Here is a 6000-nt window from a genome sequence, read left to right as displayed (position 1 = left end):
ATACTAATTGTGTTGATAGAAAATTGCATCTGGAGAATTTATGTATTATTTCAACTTACTCAAATCGATCTTTTGGTGTGGATGATATACCTTATTCTCTGTAGATTATAGTTGTGATGTAGAAGTCTTGTTGCTCATAAGGTGTTCTTCCACAAGTTGTAGTAGTCGTCTTGGCTGACAAAAATCAATGAAATAGCTATTGAAAGTTTCCGATTCTGTTCTTTCGTCATCAGATCATTAAGGCCTACTTCAGCCTGCTCTCTCTCTCTCTCTCTCTCTCTCATTCACATTATCCATCCACCCTTTCCCTTTAAGCCACAAACGTCCACACTTGCATACATTAAATACACTTTCACGTGTGTGTATACACACACACTCACACGCGCGCGCACGCTCACTGCTATACCTTCCTTCTTTCAGGTCCTCTTTTACTAATGGGTGTAGTGTGAAAGAGGGGAGGTGCGGTTTGGGGAAGACACATGATCTTCGAGCGAGGGGATTGGACTACGGGTATGGGAGGTAGTGGTGGGAGGGTGGGAGTAGGGGGGGGGAGGGGGGGGGGGACGTGGATTGGGGAGTTTTGAAAATCATCCACTTTAATCCTCAACTTCACACTATCAAAAAGTCCAAGCCTCGTCTTGTAATCTAATCAGGGTTCCTTACCGTGTCCTCCTCCTCCCTCCTCCTCCTCCTCCTCTCCTCCCTCCTCCTCCTCCTCCTCCTCCTCCTCCTCCTCAGCATTCGTCCCTTGGGAGTGGTGATAGGGACAGAACCATGACGTCCCTAAGGTTAGCAGGGAGAGGTAAAATGCTTCACCTCAGCACGCATCCCTGTGGGTAGGAGTAGTCTTAGGAGGAGGAGGAGGAGGAGTAAGAGTAGGGGTAGGAGAAAGATGTAGACCCCCTCACCCTCCCCCATCCCCCCAGGCCTCTCAAGGTAAGTAAAGTTTAGAGTAATGACATCTTGGCTTCAATGGAGGAAGGTCAGCGAGAAGGAAAAAACTCCGAGATGAGCGGATGATGTGGAGAGGGGCTTCATGGGTAGGTAGGGAGAGAGAGAGAGAGAGAGAGAGAGAGAAGAGAGAGATACAAACGATAGCGACAGATGAAAGGGCAAAGGAGATGAAGACGATAAGATAGCGAGGGGTCGTGTTGATAATAGGTTAAGGTGACCAAAAAAATTTGTATGTAATGAATTCCCATTTTCAAAAGATCAGAGGACACAGATTGATATTCAAAAAAAAAAAACCTACAAGCGATAAATATATTAAAAATTGAAGTAATGTAGAATCAGTAGACTGACACACTTGTAGGAGTAAAATTGCTTGAAAAGAAAGATAAATAAAGCAGTAATGTAGACGTATGAAAAAAAAATATATGTATATATAGCATATATGTATGTATATATATTGTTTTTTATATAATAGCATAGCTATATATATATATTATATCATATATTATTATATATATATATATATATATATATATATATATATATATATATATGCATTTATATTTACATGTATGGCTATGGATATGTATAAGATATTATATGGAAGGACAGGGTGACAAGGGGAGACAGCCGGTCATCAGGTGATGATACATTTATTGCCGACGCATTTCGTAGCACATACTAGTCACATCATCAAGGCTAAAGGAGAAACAACACAAATTAAGAATACATGAAATATAACTTAGACTTTAAGAGTCTCAACAATTATACAAAAACACACTACATAAAATGAAAGCCATTTAAAAAGCACCTGCTAGACTAAAAAGGTTGAAGACTGAATGATTCGGAAAGAAGGAAGAAGGAGCGAAGAAAACCGGTTCATGCCAGATACAACTGTTTTCGTACACACACACACGACACACCACACACACACAACACACACACACACACACACATATATATATATATATATATATATATATATATATATAGATATATATATATATATATCTATATATGTATGTATATATGTGTGTGTGCGTGTGTGTACACGTGTTTGTATTATCTACTAAAAGTAAATATACAAGTAAAAAAGAACCAAGTAAACAAAACAGGCACGAAAAAAGAAAAAAGAATCAAATAACCAGCGGTGGTGGAGACCAGCTCCATTTATGTCCGGATAATCGCCAGCAGTCTTTGGGGAATGGCCTACCCAGTCTGAATATAAGGAATACAATATAGGTAACCCTCCTTGGGCTGATCGATCGATAAGTCAGTCTGTCCACAAAATGTCGTTCCTCCCTCGGTTTCTCTCCATCTCCCTTCGTTCTTCTGACTTTTACTCGTTTTTCTCGTGAAGTTTTTGCTCTTGCTCTCAAGAGCTGGGGTAGTGCCGTCAGTGCACCTCATGCGGTGCACTGTAGGCGTTACTGAATGGGTTTTGCAGCAAAGCGTCCCTGAGGCCAATACCTGCGACCCCTTTCATTCAGTTTTTTTCATATTTCTTTCTTTCATCTGACCTTCCTTAACATTTTACCCCCTAACAGTTGTTTCAGAGTGCAACTGCTTTGAGGTTTTCCTCCTGTTACAACTTACAGACCTTATTTATTCTCAGTTTCACTTTCAGCGCTGAATGACATCATAGTTCCCAGCGCTTGGCTTTTGGACTGAATTCTATATTCCAATTACCAACAAACTAAATGAAAGCTGAAAGTAAGATCTCTTATTTCCAATGTTACAAGGCTCTCTCTCTCTCTCTCTCTCTCTCTCTCTCTCTCTCTCTCTCTCTCTCTCTCTCTCTCTCAACAAATTGGTTTTTAAGTAAAACTACGGTATACGATTCCTGGCATGGCATATCTGAGAGATGGAATCCGACTGAAACAATTATTATCTTTTCCTGACTTTTTTTTTCCACCTACTGAGCATTTCCCTAATTGCCAATTGTACTTCCTCTCATTTCTCATCCTGCTTTCTCCCCTATCTTTCGTCAAAGGCAGTACAAAGGCAGTAGCAGAGAGAGAGAGAGAGAGAGAGAGAGAGAGAGAGAGAGAAGAAGAAGAATATTTATCCCGTTGCAATCCTCTGGATACCTCAATCACGGCCATTGGCCATTTGAATTTCTAAGTAGTTTCTTGTTTTACAATAGTGACGGGGAGGGGAATGGGTCTGGGGGAGGAGGAGGAGGAGGAGGGAAAAGAGAAAGAGGAGAGGAACAGCAGAAGGTAGAAGGGTATAAAGAGGAGGAGGAGGAGGAGTAGAAAGCATAGGAGGAAGAGGAGAAACAATTGAAGGAGAGAGAGTAGGAGAAGGAGGAGAAAGAGGCGTAGGAGGAGGAAGAGGAGAAGGGAAAATAGGAAGAGGAGCAGCAGCAGGCAGAAGTGTAAAGAGGAGGAGGAGGAGGAGGAGGAGGAGGAGTAGGAGGAGAAGAAACAATAGAAGGAGAGAGAGGAGGAGGAGAAGAAGAAGAAAGAGGCGTGGAAGAGGAGGAGGAGGAGAAGAAGAAAGAGACGTAGGAGGAGGAGGAGGAGGAGGAGGAGAAAGCGAAGTATGTGGAAGAAGAGGAGGATGAAGAGAAAGAGGAAGAGGTGGGAAATTACGAACAAGAAAATTAGTAAATAAAAAAAACCACTGAATTAGTAGTAAAAAAATGAGAAAGAAGAAGAATGAGAAGTAAAAGAAGAAGAATCGGAAGAAAATGGAAGAGGAGGTAAATTAGCAGCAAAAAGAAATGAATGAATGAGAAAAAAAGAACCAGAAAGAAGGAACTGGAAGAAGAGAAGTAATAGAAGAAAAACAAGCGGTAAGTGTTTTTTCTCGGGGGGGGGGGGGGGGGGTTGGGGGGGGGGGGGGGGGGGGTGGGGGGGTGGGGGGGGGGGGGGGGGTGCGAGTTCCGTTGCGGGAGTAAATGATCATAAGATGGGAAGCAAGGGTAGCAGTACGGTACGGTATGGTACGGAATTATGGTACGGTATGGTATTTTTCCACCTGCAAGAATGGTGCGAAATTACGGTACTATATTACTTTTCAAGTACGGTATGGTACGGAATTACGTCATTTTCCCGTACCTTTTCCGTACTCATTCCGTACTTATTTATTCCAGTGTGACTACTGTCTACTGTCCAGAATAATCCAGATGACAAATATTGACTTTTTGATTGATAGGGTGACCTCAATTTTTTTCCCCTGACCAATGTTTTAAGGTACAACCTTATCTTTCCAAGAAATTCAAATTTCAAGGAAATTCAGAGGAACTCGACAGACTTTAAGGAAATTCTAAAGAAATTAGCATTAAAATGTGATTATTTGCGAAAGATCATATTAAATATAGTTACAAAGATTAAATACTCTTTACTGAGTCTGTGAATAATGAGAAACATGCCTAGCTACACCACGATGTCAGTGCCACAGTGCAGTACGAGGTCGGTACTAGTGTACGGATATGGCCTGGCTCCCGGTCCCCCCCCGGTTTGGGGGCTGGGGTCGGGTGTTGGGGGGAGGGGGGGGGGGACCGTGGGAGTGAGACGCACTGTCGTATGGAGATAACTAGTAGACTACTAGACTGTTGCTATCGGAATAACCGCGTTCAATTCCTGTCCACACTGTACAGTTGACGAAATTTGCTCTAGCTAGCTTAGTAGCTTATTAAAATTTGGCGCAGTCACAGTGTGCAAATTCGTCTGTCACCTGCAAATGTTAAGCTCCAACTCCAGTTAGTGGTGCATTGGGTGAGTTGTTGAATCTTGCATCTAGTGTAAGATTGAGGATTTGAATGCCTCTGGGTTACTTCACTGAAATATTGATCTTATTGATTTCATTAACTAACGAGATTTGATGGGTTAAAAATATGTGAAATGAAATGCAGTGAAATGTGTGCATCGGTGCATTAAGATATATATATATATATATATATATATATATATATATATATATATATAGATATATATATATATATAGTTGAGTTCTAGTTTTGCGTTTATTTCGTACCTGAAATAACGCAAGACAAGTGGTCAAAACTTCCCCAGTTATGCCTCTGGTAGTTGCAGCAACCCTCCGATTTGGAAAACTGGAATAAGATGACTCACGATCACCAAATATACTGACAATATAGTTTACGTGTGGGAAATATTATATATATATATATATATATATATATATATATATATATATTATATATATATATATTTATTTCCCTAATATTTAGTAGGGTGGGAAGGCGATGGAATGGTGTACCTTATTTTCCTGTGTAGCTGGAGAGAGAGAGAGAGAGAGAGAGAGAGAGAGAGAGAGAAGAGAGAGAGAGAAAACCCTTTTCTTGATAACATGACATAGAGAGAAACCCCTTTTCTTGATAACATGACGGAGGAGAGAGAAAAGGATTCACGAAAACAAAAGCAAAGAACCGCGAGCTTCCAGTCATCACAGAAGAGTAAGTGATACCTATGTAACGCCACACCCTCTCTCTCGCTGCTCCAGCATTCCTGTTCCTCTGCCTTTCCTGAAGAAGGAGAAACAGGGGGGGGGGGGGGGGGGGGGGAGGCCAAATAAGAAAAATAAGTAAAAAAATAGGGGAAATGAGAGAGAGAGAGAGAGAGAGAGAGAGAGAGAGAGAGAGAGAGAGAGAGAGAAAATCCCTTTGATACCATAATCACGGTCATCTGCATTTCTAAGGTGATTTTTCCCGACAGGAGCGAAAGGTCAGAAGGGAATCGGGAAGAGAAAAACAGCCTGAAGTGGATGAAGAGGGAGAAGTAGTAGATAGGTGAAGGGGAAGGAGAAGAAGAGAATTGTTGGGAAGTATGAAGGTGGTTAAAAGGGTTGGAAGAAGTGGTGAAGGGGAGGGGGGGGAGGGAAAGGGCAATGGATGAAATAGAGAAGAGATAAGGAAGGAAGATGAAGGCGAAGAATAAAATGAAAAAAGAAGGAAATGAAGAAGATGATAGAAGAGGGGAAATGGGAAACAGTCAAAGACGAGGAAAGAAGAAATGTAAATGAGTTAAAGGAGAAGATAGATTAAGGGTGTGAATAGCAAGAACACGAGATAGATGATGA

At 41.4% G+C, this 6000-nt stretch overlaps 1 protein-coding gene across 4 annotated transcripts in view; it reads left to right on the top strand.

Annotated features, from left to right (window-relative positions):
- Positions 1 to 6000, top strand: part of LOC135213739 (leucine-rich repeats and immunoglobulin-like domains protein 3) — a 335032-nt gene that overhangs the window by 47330 nt on the left and 281702 nt on the right. The window contains exon 1 of one of the 4 annotated variants that reach the window (XM_064247864.1): positions 4526 to 4676. The exons of 2 other annotated variants lie outside the window; for them this stretch is intronic. The gene's annotated coding sequence lies outside the window, so the exon portion shown is untranslated. Of the gene's footprint in view, positions 1 to 4525; positions 4677 to 6000 lie in introns of those variants that run through there. One more of the 4 variants, XM_064247863.1, reaches the window with a different exon arrangement.

Source organism: Macrobrachium nipponense, chromosome 43, assembly GCF_015104395.2.
Source record: "Macrobrachium nipponense isolate FS-2020 chromosome 43, ASM1510439v2, whole genome shotgun sequence".
Classification (NCBI taxonomy): domain Eukaryota; kingdom Metazoa; phylum Arthropoda; class Malacostraca; order Decapoda; family Palaemonidae; genus Macrobrachium; species Macrobrachium nipponense.
Note: the sequence above shows the minus strand (reverse complement) of the source record. Positions and strands in the feature narration are given on the sequence as shown.